The 13,819-nt window shown below is 39.3% G+C and overlaps 1 protein-coding gene across 1 annotated transcript in view; it reads right to left on the minus strand.

The window, feature by feature from the left end:
- The window catches only part of stat5b (signal transducer and activator of transcription 5b), a gene marked incomplete in the record, with an annotated part of 62,556 nt that extends 48,950 nt beyond the window's left edge, over positions 1-13,606 (minus strand). The window contains 1 exon segment of the mRNA NM_001003984.2: positions 13,499-13,606.
- Between the last annotated feature and the right edge of the window lie 213 nt (positions 13,607-13,819).

A 13,819-nucleotide genomic window follows, 5' to 3' on the forward strand; every position in this document is an offset into this window, starting at 1 on the left:
GGACGCACGCGCTCTTGTACTCGTGTTTGTGTTGTTCTGTCGGAATCGCGCTGATTTATTTTCAGCGTCTTCGTCAAGTTGCTTTCATTTTGGTTGATGCTGAGATGAAGCAAGCACATTGTATATGTGTGAGCACACGGGAAGGTGTATCTATCGTGTGCTCATGTCTTGTGTCTGTTGTCAAAGCACGTGGCTCTATGTTTACATTGTGGTCACGTGCTTTTGTTGTGTTCTTTAGTGTTGTGCTTATGTTGTCATGGACATGCGGTTAATGAGTTCTCTCATTGGCTGCATGTTCTTGTCCTGTTTTATGTGAGCGCATGGCTTGTGTTGTCTCTGTGTCATGCACTCTCCTGTCTATTGTCACTTCCCACCCTCCTTGTTACCCCATAATTTGTTAATTATGTTCATCTGTTTGTGTGTTAATTTACTACAGTTTATAATCCCCTCGTGTCTGCTGTCCTGTGCCAGTTCGTCATTGTACAAGACCGTATGTAGCCCTGTCTTGTTGTTGCCTTGTTCCAGTCCTGATCCCCGCCAGCCTTCCATCCTAGTTTGTTTTGATTGTTTATTTGTTTTATTAGTGTTTTCCCCCTCTGGGTTGTTTATTTTGCCTTTTATTTTATTTTATTATAAATAAATAACCTTTCACTCTGCATTTGGGTCCTTGGGTCATTGTCAATGGTAACTTGTGATAGAATCAACAAAAACACATCATAATACCAGGCATGAACAGGGCCAAAAATACTTTCATCAACTTTAGCTAAGCCCTCAACATAATAATCCTCCAAGAGCTCATTAGCAAAATAAACATGTTGTGCCTTCACACTTCTTCCTGTATTTGGATCCTGGATTTGACACCTCCCTCTATATTTGGACCCTGACAGGGATCATGGAAGACCTCAGTCAGTTCAAGTCGGCGCAACAACCACACTGAGTACAGGATACAAAGCCCACTGCTCTTCATGCTAATGACTCACAACTGCCCTGGCAAATTTAGCTTCAACTACTTCATCAAGTTTGCGGATGACACAACTGTGTTAGGTCTCATCAGCAATAAAAAATAAAGCGCCCTACAAATAGGAAGTGGTTCAACTGGTTGGATTGTATGGTGCAAACAACCTGCCCCTCAACATGAAGACAAAGGAGGTTGGGGTGGACTTGAGGACAACCTTGTTAAACAGCATCTACTGACCATTGAATGTGCACAAGGGAAAGATCTCTACTAGGCCACTAACATGACATCACTCTACAAGAACAACCAGGGCCGGAGTGGGACTCCTTTTCAGCCCTGGAGTTTCAAGCCTCAGACCGGCCCACCTCAGTTCACGACTGACTATATTAAAATAAAATCATTTGCAATTAAGTTTCTAATTACACTATCATGTTTTTTTTTTTTTTTTGGAGAAAACAGCTGCTCCATGTTCAACAACCCTAACAGTATTATATAGGGACACCAGCTAGGGACACCAGCCCTCGCAGCCAAAAAACGGACCGGCCCACCGGGAATATTCCCGGTTCTCCTGATTAGCCAATCCGGGCCTGAGAACAACAGAGTCTTCACTTCCCTTACTGACTTAAAAGGGCAAGCTTCCTCCACTAGTTCTCACAACATTCTACAAATGCACCATTAAGAGTGTGTACCTGCAACACTGTCTGGTAGGGGTATAATGATACATAAGGAACCTATTTCAGTACAGGAATTTCGGCTTGGTACACATGTATACTAAATGCTGTATAGCTTTGTATTGTTTTATAGACAGGCCTAGTTATTTTTCAGGTTTTATCTTGTTCTATGTGACTTGTATGTGATTGATGTTTCTCTATCTAAAAACAATAATGACTGATATGTCTAGCAGATTTCTAAAAAACACACTAATGTGACCTAAATTACATTTTAAACATTTAAATGATCGCAGAAAAGAAAAGCACCACCTAATAAATTTTGTATTTAAGCTGAGGTCATTTGACAGTTATGTTTAAGTTCATTGCGGCTAACCTTTACATAATTGTTGTGACAGCAAATTGTGATCATAGTGCCATTTTCAGTTTCTCACACTGTGGACAAAGATCAATGCTTCTTGTGCATGCGCTAACAAACCAGACCAACTGGACTGGTCACCTGTCAAGCGAAAATTTTGTTTGAGACAGGACTTTGATTTTGACTGCGCAGAGAGCAGGAACACCTGTTTGAGCAAACTGCGCTTTCACTCGCCTCTTTTCTCACGGCTGTCATTCAGTTCTCTTAAATAAGGATAGAAGTCTGTCGAATAATCACATAGAACTGTTTAAAAATTGAATTAAAATGTATACAAAAAGTATAACAAATATTTTAATTAGTATTAAAGCAAGCAACATGTACTTGTGTGCTATAAGCATTAGGTAAATTTGCATTTATATCATTTAATTAAATATTTAAATAACTAATGAGGGACATCACGATAGCACAGTGGGTAGCACGATTGGCTCACAGCAAGAGGGTCACTGCATGACACGGTCATAAAACAGATCCGATCTGTGACATATGAGCAAAAAAACAGAATTGGGTCACATTTAACTGGCAGTTTAAACGGGGCCTATGTTTACACTGTCAGGCCTTGATGCCCTATTCCGATTTGTTGCCTATATCTGATTTTTTTTTGCCTGTCCGTTTACACATTGTTTTAATTGTTACCCATATCCAATTCATGTGTTTACACTTCCCATACCATTTACGATGTCACGCATGCATAAAGGCGGGTTCTAGCATCTGACACATAGCCCTGGGAAATGTGCGAAGTGTAGTATAAGCAATGAATGTTTCAGTCCAGATTTACCCCCACGCAGTTTATGTAATGGTATAGCCCTGATGTGCGTGTGTAGTTGAAGATGTAGCCTACTAGTGTAGATAAGCACTGGTGTAGAGAGAATAAAGTTGTTCTATGTGTAGCCTGTAGTGTGTGTATTCGCGACAAAAAGCAAAAGTTACAACACAAAGTTCGCCCAACTTTAAAAATAATTTTGAGGCGAAGGTGAAAAAGGGCCGTCATCACAGCTTGCACCTATGGTTTATGGTGTCCTCCACCATTCAGAGGAATTTGTAGGTGAGAGAGAGATCTCAGGTCTGGTGTGAGCAAATAGAGGCGACTGACTTCTTTCCTCCTCTGTGTTTCCTCTGTTGTTGTTTACCACGTTGGCGTCTCCACACATGCTCTTTCTTCTGTCATTAAACCACGGAGAAGCACCACATTGTGGCAAGTTTAATAACATATAATATGGAATGCCTCAATAAATCTGATCTGTCTGTTTACATTACAGTCGCAATGTCACATATCTGATTTATATCTGATTTATTTCCACATATGAAGGAGGCCTGAAATCAATCTCTGAATATCCAAATGCATGCATTTTTTTCGTGTTTCCACGGCCATGGAACAGATCTGATCTGTGTCACATATGAGCAAAAAAATCTGAATTGTGTCCATTTAACTGGCAGTGTAAACGGGGCCTATGTGTGTGTGTGAATAAGAGAAAGAGAGAGAGAGTGGTGCTCTCTCTCTCTCTTTGTGTGTGTGTGTGTGCACGTGCGTGAATGAGAGAGAGCGTCCCACGCAGACCTCTGATAGTAACAAGACAAACAGGTGATCGCGAACCTAAGGTTGCATATACGGTATTCAGTTTTTAAATGGTTTAGGCACAAGCCAAATATAATAATTTACCGAGGTAAAATAGGGAGGACGATATAAAAATTTGGATACCGCCCAAGCCTAGTGTTAAAGATTGTATAGATGTTTTCCAGTGATGGATTGAAGCTTGAAGGGCATATGCTATAGTTAATAAGTTGCCTTTTTATTCCGCTGTGGCGACCCTTGATTAATAAATGGACTAAGCCCGGGGTTTTCAAAGTCTAAGACAGTGGGCCTCCCTTTTGACACAACTTATTCATTGGCGCCCCCCTCCTCCCAAACACGCACGCACACACACGCACACACACACGCACACACACAAAATTCTGGAGGTTTTCTTGCTACCTCATTATGCTTGGTTTCAAGGTGTCGCCGAAGTTTAGCGGGTCTCATGCTGTCATTAGCCAAAATATCTTGACAAACCACACTTAAAGCTCGTAGTTCATCAGCTGGTCCTGTCCACGTAAATCCTAAACTCAAATACTGATCATCATATCGTCGTCTTTTGGGTTTAAGCCCTGAACTTGAAGGCTTTGAATCGGGGGGTCTCAGAAACCGATCCATTGTATTAGCAGCCATATACTTGTATTGGCAGCCATATACCTGTATTGGCAGGCTTGCAACACAGAAGCGAATTCACAGCAATGGCCTTCTGGGTAAAAAAGGTTTTCTTATTTTTGACGTATTATTTTTTTTAGCTTTGTTTAATTAAAACGTTTAAAAATAATAAAAAAATACATATAATAATTAAACTTAATAATCATATTTTTATTATATAATATTTTTTCCCGCGCCTCCCCTGACATGCTCTGGCACCCCCCAGGGGAGGCGCGCCTCACACTTTGAAAACCCCTGGACTAAGCCGAAAAGCATCTGACAAAAGCATACAAACATCTGATAAAACGTGCATCCTGCATAATCTGTCCCCAATGCCAGTGGTCCACAACCCCCAGGTTGCAGACCGTTACCAGTTCAATAAGTCAATTAGGGTCAATTAGTACCAGGCCGCAAAAGAAATCATTATTTTTTCTGTTTTATTTATTATTTCAGTCTGAACAATCTTTATTTGGAAAAAAAAACTTTTATTTTAAAAAATGACCAGTTACTTTTCGGTGACTTGAGTGCCAAAATTTAACTCACAAGCTAGCAAAATAAGTAAGTAACAAAAGTCTTTGGAAAGTCTCGTTGTGAAGGGGAAAAGGCCCAGTGAAGGACCCATGAACTGTCAAATAGTTTCGCAACTCATTTGTTAACAAATCAGGTGAATCCAGCATGTCTATGCAAAAGGATCAACTGCTGGACATTGCAAATGACGGCGCCCTTATTCACATATTGTTTTTTCCATGCGCAAGTTTGTTATTTCCAATGGAGGTGTGTGGCTTGTGCACGCATATTGGAACCGACACGATCAAGCCTTCCAGATGCACCAAGTTGAAAACACCCTCAGAATGCCGCGAGCGCACCGCAAGTCATGTGACAATAACTGACCGATCAGCTTCATAATTTTTATGGAATATACACATTTCGGTAGACCATTTATCCCAGACAAACACAGAACATCCAAACACTGCAGTGCTTTTTAATTTTCTCCATAAATAAAACTTGTATGATACTCTGATAATACGGTTGATAGTCACCTAGCAATTTACGCATCCCCCCTCCAAAGTATCAAACTTAGGGTGCTTTCACACCTACAGTTTTGTTTCGGAACCTGTCTCGTTTGCCCAGTTAGCACGGTTCGTTTGGCATATGTGAAACCACCAATCTAGGGATGCTCATTTCGGTTAATTTTGCTAACCGACAACCGCTGCTCATTAATCGGTTATTAACGGTTAACTGGTCAGATTACTATTAATTTTATATTAAACAAATTGACCTGTCTATTTTGTGTCTGACACATTAAATATTGCATAAAATACTGATTTATTTTTATATGCTAGCATATTAAAAATAGAACATTACAACAGAGCATTTTCACGCACCTGCAGTGTTTAGCATAGAAGAACAGAATAAACTAAATAAAATGAATAAAATAAATAGGACTGCCCTAAATTATTTTCACTTAAATAATGAATTTATATTACAAATCGAAAACACTGACTGATTATTTATTATATACTGTTTTTTTTCCAATCATATTTTTGTCTTCCGTCAAATAAAATAGCAGACTTCCTCAAATCGCTCGCTCCACGGAAAATATGCATTTATTTAATGCCCCGCTTGAATTATTATAATCACAAAACCTTTTACATTTTTAATAGAAATCATTATTTTAAAGATTATGTCTTGCTATGGTTTCTCTCCATCGTGGCTCAAGTGCGCATGCTGCGTAATGAAAAGACAACAACGTGCGCATATGTTGACTTTTTGTAAACAGTTTTGTTGTTTAAATATGATATTGCATTAATGTGCATACATGCTTTATATGCTGTAAAATAAAAGGTAAAGCCTATTTGTTGCGTTTATGATGCAGATCCAGGTCAACATCAGCGCTTTTTTTGGCATCAACACGTCTGTTTCAAGCAATATTCTTCTTCCATTTTGCTTCTTTAGCAAATGTGTCTGTAGGCACGGGTTATACGTTATCGTCCCGCAAGTTAAGTATGTCTTGCAGTTGAACAAGTGGCCGACCACACCTAACGTGCTTTTTTCATTCCAAAAACGCGAGGCGCACCTCACTGCCTTTATGTTGACAAGGAAAAAAGAAGAGAAGAAAGCGCGGTCCTCTTATGAAACAACTGAATCAGCTGGGTATCGATTGTGCAAAAGTGTTGCTGTATATGTTGATAAAATTGTAATATTTAATAATATTATGATATTCAAGATTTGTACATTCATACAGCTCTGGATAACTTAAAACAGCGATTAGACCTTCAGAGCGGCAATAATGCGTCCTGAAGTAAAGCGAAATGGCCATAAACTCCAGCAAGATAGAGTAATTATATGCAGAGTCATACTTTATCTATAAATAAAGTATAACTATAGAAACTGTGTTCATCTTAACTGAAAGCTTCTGCGTGTTTGCTGGCCTCACGCATCGCGCACCTGTCAGTCAGTCAGTCAGTCAGTCAGCACGTAACCCCAAAGGATTAGACAATAGTGCACAGCACTATACGGTTACAAAAAAGTTTGCGCTGTTATAATCCACTTACCTTTTAATACGTTTTGATGCGATTATAATCCGCTATTAAAAACAACAACAACAATAACTGAATGTTTTGAAAGGGTAATGTAGCCGTGGATGGATGCATTTTGGTCCCCGCCATGGAAGAATGAATGTAGCGGAAACCAGGCTCTTTAAAAGTTCTCTGTAGTTGTCTTGACAACACAAACTGCTGCTCTGGGATGAGCCGCATGCAAAAGATGCACCTCTTAACGCAAAGGCGCATTCAATCGGCCCCTTATGCAGCCAAACTAAAAATATATAAAATAATAATTTTAATCGTTTAACTGATAGTATTAATCGGTCACAAACGCACCCTTTCGGTTAACGGTTAATCGATTATTTTGAGCATCCCTACACCAATCGCTCTCGGATCCGTGCCAAATCAATCGCTCCAAGATCGCTTGAAGGAGGTGGTCTCGGCTCGATTGAAACGAACTCTGGAGCGGATCGATTGCAGTGAGAAAGCGATCCGATCCAAGCGCGGTTATAACACTGTATTTTATAGATATGTAATAGGCATACAGCTATATGTAGAGACAATTATAAGTAGGGCGGGAAGTTTCGTGAGTCTCCGGATGCCCGCAAACGAGTGATAATCTCCCGGCCCTCAAATAGGCTACGTCGCGCACCCTTCTCACCCCTCCCCACCGCATCTCTCCTCACTCTTCAGACACGTCGCGCGCACCTTCCAAAACCACCACACCACCAAACCACCACCTCTACTGAGAGCTCCGATTAGAAACTTTGCAGTGTGAAAGCAAACCGCACCAAGAGCAAAGAGCAACAATGTAACATTTGTAATCTCTGTTTCGCAACAACTGAATCGATTCACAGGTGTGAAAGCACCCTTAATCGCACAAACTTGCAAGCAAGTCAAAGAGTTCACTTGAAGCTGAAAAGGGGGCTCCTGGTTTCTACTTTCCCAGCACACTTACAAGCATTGGATTGTGCACAGTTGCTGTTTTTTAAAGTAGTTGGAGCATTTAATTACTCGCGCTCGCCTCCCTCACCATAGTATGCTATCGCAGCATAGCAAATTTACGATAAATAACATCAGTACATAATAACCAGTTAATAAACTTATTTAAAAATTATGAATGAACTGTTTACTAATCATCTGCATCTGCATAGCAATGCATTGGAGAAACAATTAATTTTGACACCCCTAATTTATGATAACTGTGCACTGAAGTATACACCCTTCATCATCCCAAATAGTCTGTTTTGAGGATGTGTTTTGGTGATTTTATTAAAGTCGGGAACCTTGGAGGACGAGGGAGTGTTACGGCTGTTTCACACCGCAAGCGTCAGCAGTGCATGAGCAGAGCGTGAGCAGCGCATGTTTTTTCGGCATCCATGTTAACAGTTTAGAGCTTTCATACCGCACGCAGCAGCAGCGCATCACGCCTGTTTCACACCGCAAGCGTCAGCGGCGCGTGAGCAGAGCGTGAGCAGCGCGTGTGTTTTCGGCGTCCATGTTAACAGATTACAGCTTTCATACCGCACGCAGCAGCAGCGCGTCAGTGCGAGGCGTGAGCGTCGCCGAAGCAGCAGTGCAGCGATAGTTTCGGCGCTGGGTCTATTTTTGACGCGCTGCTCACGCTCAATTAAAGTGACAGTGCATTGATAATGACCAAAACACATCGAATGACAGTAAAAAGTAGCAATTTTACCCAATAAATGCGTTAATAATGTCAAATGGTTTATATATAGTCATTCAAATGAACTTAAAACGATTAAAAACGGCAACAAACATTTATTTAGGCCCGAACTACAAAACCGAATGTAAAACAATTTTACTATCAGTTTTGCTTAAGTTGCACACTAGTTGTAGGAGAGGGGAAATGGAATATTTACGGGATTTGTAGTCCATAGCGAAGTGTATTGTGGGTAGTGTAGTGCGACTCGCATGCTGGATTATGTGAGCTCGCTGTGTTCTGTGCAGCTGAGCAGAGCAATAAAGTTTTAATCGGCTTTGTTTTATGTTCACTCGAATTATTCCTACCGGGAGCTGTTTGCACTGTGAATCTAACAACACGAAAATAAGTAAAAGAATGGCATGCATTAATTACTTTTGTCCGTCTCATCATCTGCACGAGCATGAATTAACGAGCTGTTATTCTGCCGCTGGACATCACTGAAGCGGAGAAATTAACACTAGTTTGATAAATATCATTATAACTATATTGTATAAATATGATTATAACTAGGTCTACAGCAACCTGATAATCAAAAAACAAATGACATGATATCACAGGCGATTGTCTTCTGACTGTAGACACTTCTCATATAAGTTAGCTTTAGAAGCATACAGTACTATTTGATCTATAAAATTTGTAAAATAAATATTTGCAGGTTAATGAAACAGCATAGGTGGGGCCTTGGTGCAGATGAAAAGTTTAAAAAGTGTATTTGTATATAGAGAGACATGGGTAACTAGATAGAATAGACAGAGATAGGTTGATCTCAGCAGCAGCTGCCGAAGAGCTGCGCGCTGCAGACGCAGCTGGTGTGAAAGGCAAACGCCTGCGTGCTGCTACTGCTCGACAAACGCGCTGCTCACGCTCTGCTCACGCGCCGCTGACGCTTGCGGTGTGAAACAGGCGTCAGCGTGAGGCGTGAGCATCGCTGAAGCAGCAGTGCAGCGATAGTTTCAGCGCTGGGTCTATTTTTTTCACGCTGCTCATTCATTTAAAAAGAACATATTTCAAAGCAGTAATCACAATACTATGAAACTGTGAAACCGTGATATTTTTATCCAAGGTTATCATACCGTCAGAATCCTATACCAGCCAATGCCTAGCTGCAACAAAAGAAAGTTATGCCAACTGTGGGTCAGTTCAAAGTTCCAAGCTCGTACCCCGAGCCTAATACACACACACACACACACACACACTGACTGGATTAACTATGGCTGAGGCTATTAGGACTGTTTAAAGCCTGATTTATACTTCTGCGTCAAGTGACCGGCGTAACCCACGGGGCAGGCAACGCACGTGGCTGTGCATTTATACTTCTGCGCGCGGTCTCTGTCGGTCTGCATTAACACTTCCGAAACGCTAGAGGGCAGTGAGGTGTTAATGTTCCTCTGTGTTGAGTTTCTTCTCTGCTTTTTTGCTTTTCCTGAACACTTCCGGGATGTACAGGTGGCTCAAACTTGCTTATTTTGAGGCAGGAACCGGGGGACGTGCAACAAACAACAAACAATCGCTCGCGCCATTCGCGCGGCTCTCGGTCCCGCCCACACTCGTCAGCGCTACCAAGCCGACCAATCACAGAGCTTACGCTACGCGTCGTTGCGACGTGTAGTTACATTTTTTGAGAGGTGAACGTCAGTGACGGCGATGGCCACAGCAAAGGGCTATGCGTCAGCGCAGTAGCATACGCCTGCGTTTGACGCAGAAGTATAAATCAGCCTTAAATGCACAGCCACGCGCATTGCATGCGCCATGGGTTACGCCAGTCACTTGACGCAGAAGTATAAATCAGGCTTAAAGCCTGGTTTATACTTCTGTGTCAAGTGAACGGCGCAACTCACGGCGCAGGCAACGCGTGTGGCTGTGCATTTATACTTTTGCGCGCTGTCTCTGTTGGTCTGCATCAACTCTTCCGAAACGCTAGTGGGCAGTGAGGTGTAAATGTTCCTCTGTATCGAGTTTCTTCGCTTCTGTTTTGCTTTTCTGAACACTTCCTGGATGTACAAGTGACTCAAACTCGCTCATTTTGAGGCAGGAACCGGTGGACGTGCAACAACTTTAACTATGAGGTAAACACAGAACAAAACTTTCCATCCGGAGCTCCTTCATAGTTACAATTTTTGAGAGGTGCACGTCAGTGACGGCCACGGCAAAGGGCTATGCGTCAGCGCCGTAGCCTACGCCGGTGTTTGACGCAGAAGTATAAATCAGCCTTTAGTGTTTACTCATTCCACATGCACCTAGTTGATAGAATGGTGCGAGCACACCGTGAATCACGTGACAAAAACTGACTATTTAGCTTCATACTTTGTATGGAATATACACATTTCTACTCCAAAGGGAAAAAAAATACAAAATTAAAATCAAACAAGTTCATAATATAGTTGATCAAAAGTGTCTTTCAGACAGAGGTTCAGTAGCCTTTGCCTACATTTGTTCTCTTTAAAAGGGAAATACTTCGCTAATAGGATGCCTAGATTTACATTAGAAAATTATATTTTTTTATTTTTTCTTATTTTTATTTATTCACTGTTGTCAGTTATTTTCAGTTTAAAATTATTACTTATGTTTAAATGCCAAAACCTTTTTTTACTTATTTTTAAGTCCAAAGAGAAATTGACTATTGTTTGTTTGTTTTAGTATTTTGTGCTGTATTACTTGGTTACTGGGCAGCAATAAATAACACTTAAAAATATAAGAAGTTTTCATGTGCTATCTAAACTACTCGTGTTTTGATGTTAAATTAATGATTGCATAATAATCGCGATAACCACGAAACCGTGATTATTCCTCAGACTACAATTGTACAACCAAAATCTATAATCGTTACATCCCTATGTTGTTCACAACTTTTAATACCGATAAAAAACAACAACAACATGCAATTTTCCTCAACTCTAGCCACCCAATTCCTCTCTCAAACCCCTATCCAAACTCAAACCCCTAAACAAAAATATTTCAAAACATTTCGTGTTTCAACAAGTCCTGCTGCATCTGTTTTCAAAAGACTCCTCACATGATGGATTGCTTCCTATATGTGCTCTACGTGAACAAGTAGGCTATACATAGGTGGATGAGTGGGCTTCACATATGATACTCTTACCTTTTCTCATGTGCAGTTGTGAACTGGACAATTTAGTATTGTACTGTTCCTGCTTAAACTACACTTGCCTAAAATGTCTACACTACGGCACCGTTTATAAATCTGCATTTTGTAATTCAGAATAGGTTTTATGCATTTATAAATTATTTAGGTTAGCTATTTGTAGGCTTATGTAGGTTGTTTTTTATCCTTAGTTTTATCTAACATTGTATAAGACTTTGTAACTTTGTATCTGTGTAAGTTACATATGTTTAGATTAAGGCTGGGCTGATAAACGATATTATATTGAATCGCAATACAATTTATGTCAATAACAATGATAAGCTCTGGATCTTTTTACTCTATATTGATCACAGAGCCAATCACACAGCAGAAATGTGCAACAATGGGAATCTAAAAGTGTGTTGATATTAGAGATGTACTAAATTTTCAGCACTGAAAATTTATCAGCCGAAAATATGTTATGCCATTTAATGGACCTTCTAATTTTGTGACTTCAGTCATTGTTATATCGAAAAAGATATCGTTCAATATGGAAAATAATTATCGAGATTGCATTTTTGCAGATAAGCTTTTTTGTCCTGTGTGTATATGTCCAATTGCATGCATTTCATTGTGTTCCTGTGAGGCACAACATTTTGAAATTTGTAATATTTGTAGATCTCCACATATGGCAAAATGACAACAAAGCTCATTTGACTTCAGTGTGGATCCATGAGTAAATTGGTCTAAAGATTAGTCAGAAGTCTAAAGCAAAATGTGGGTTACTTTGCATAAAGATTATACTGTCTTCTTTTTGTAAAAAGTGTAGAAGTGTACATTTTTCTATTTCAGCTGAATAGATCCTGAATATAATCCTTAGATATCTAGTCTAAAACTAGAAAGAAAGAATGAAAAGATCTGAAATCTTTAATGCTTCTGAGTAGTATATTGTCAAATAATGCTAAATAAATTAATCAAGAAATTGAAAAGAGATTGCGGATTGCCCACTTTAATTACTTTACTAATAAATATGAAAGGATGAATTTGCAGACTCAACCAAATATTCTACGAATAATTAATGTCTACTATATTTAAATATTATATATAAACTACAGAAGCATTAAAAGTACTGTGGTGTTCAAAGAAGACTGTTAAATTAGGCATACTTAAGAAACAGTAATATGGTCATCTTAATTTTGAGTGTTCTCAAACGAACCATGCATGATAAGCATGTCATAGACTGTTCCAAATTAAATCACAGAACTTTTCTACACGAAAAACTTGTATCTACGTTACTTTGCCAGAATTACAACATATATTATACACGCATTAATAAAAATAATATAACTGCATTGTTTATAAATGAACGTGTCCTAAAACGGAGCATTAGCACATACACAAACATTAGCATTAACACAAACCTGTTGCTTTAAACTCAAGCGGTGACTTAACTATGAATACTTAGATAAACTTTACTCAAATTTAACCAACATCGTGTTTTACTATACGAAACCACAACACATTCAATGTTTCATTTCTGATTATTAATTTTACGGCGAGTAACGTTAGTTAGTTAACGTTAGCATTAGCAGTTAGCGCTGACAGCTAGCATTAGCTCGACCTAAAGGTTTTATAAAACCTACAAACATAATTATTTGAAACTATACATCAATCAGCTTGCCTGTCTCATAACCGGTTTAAAACCTGATTTGTATCTGGATAACGTTACATAATTATTTATCACTCACTGGAGCAGTTTAAGACATGCTAAGTTAACCAGTATCGTTAAGTTAGAAAGAACTTTAAAACGCACAGTAATTTTAAAGCAATCAAATGATGAAAACAGAATAATAATTGTGATAAAATGTGTGCTCACAGTTTTAACGGAGACCTCCAGCAGAAAGATTTGATGATGGTTCGTGGATGTTAAACGTTTGACAGGGGTTATCCACCCATGAGCTCAACTACACAAACACTGCATCAACAGTATGCTGAACACACCCACACTGACATCTGCTGTTTATCACAAGATTTTATTTTATTTTATTTTATTTTATTTTATTTTATTTTATTTTATTTTTATTTTTTATCCACTAACTGCCTGTTCAATTCAGAAATAGGTTAGACTGAAGCTGCTTCTAAACAAATAAGTAATCTTAATTAATCTTAACTAACTTAAATCCTAACTAACTCATTCAGTTAATAT

Source organism: Danio rerio, chromosome 12 (assembly GCF_052040795.2).
Source record: "Danio rerio strain M-AB ecotype USA chromosome 12, GRCz13ab, whole genome shotgun sequence".
NCBI lineage: Eukaryota > Metazoa > Chordata > Actinopteri > Cypriniformes > Danionidae > Danio > Danio rerio.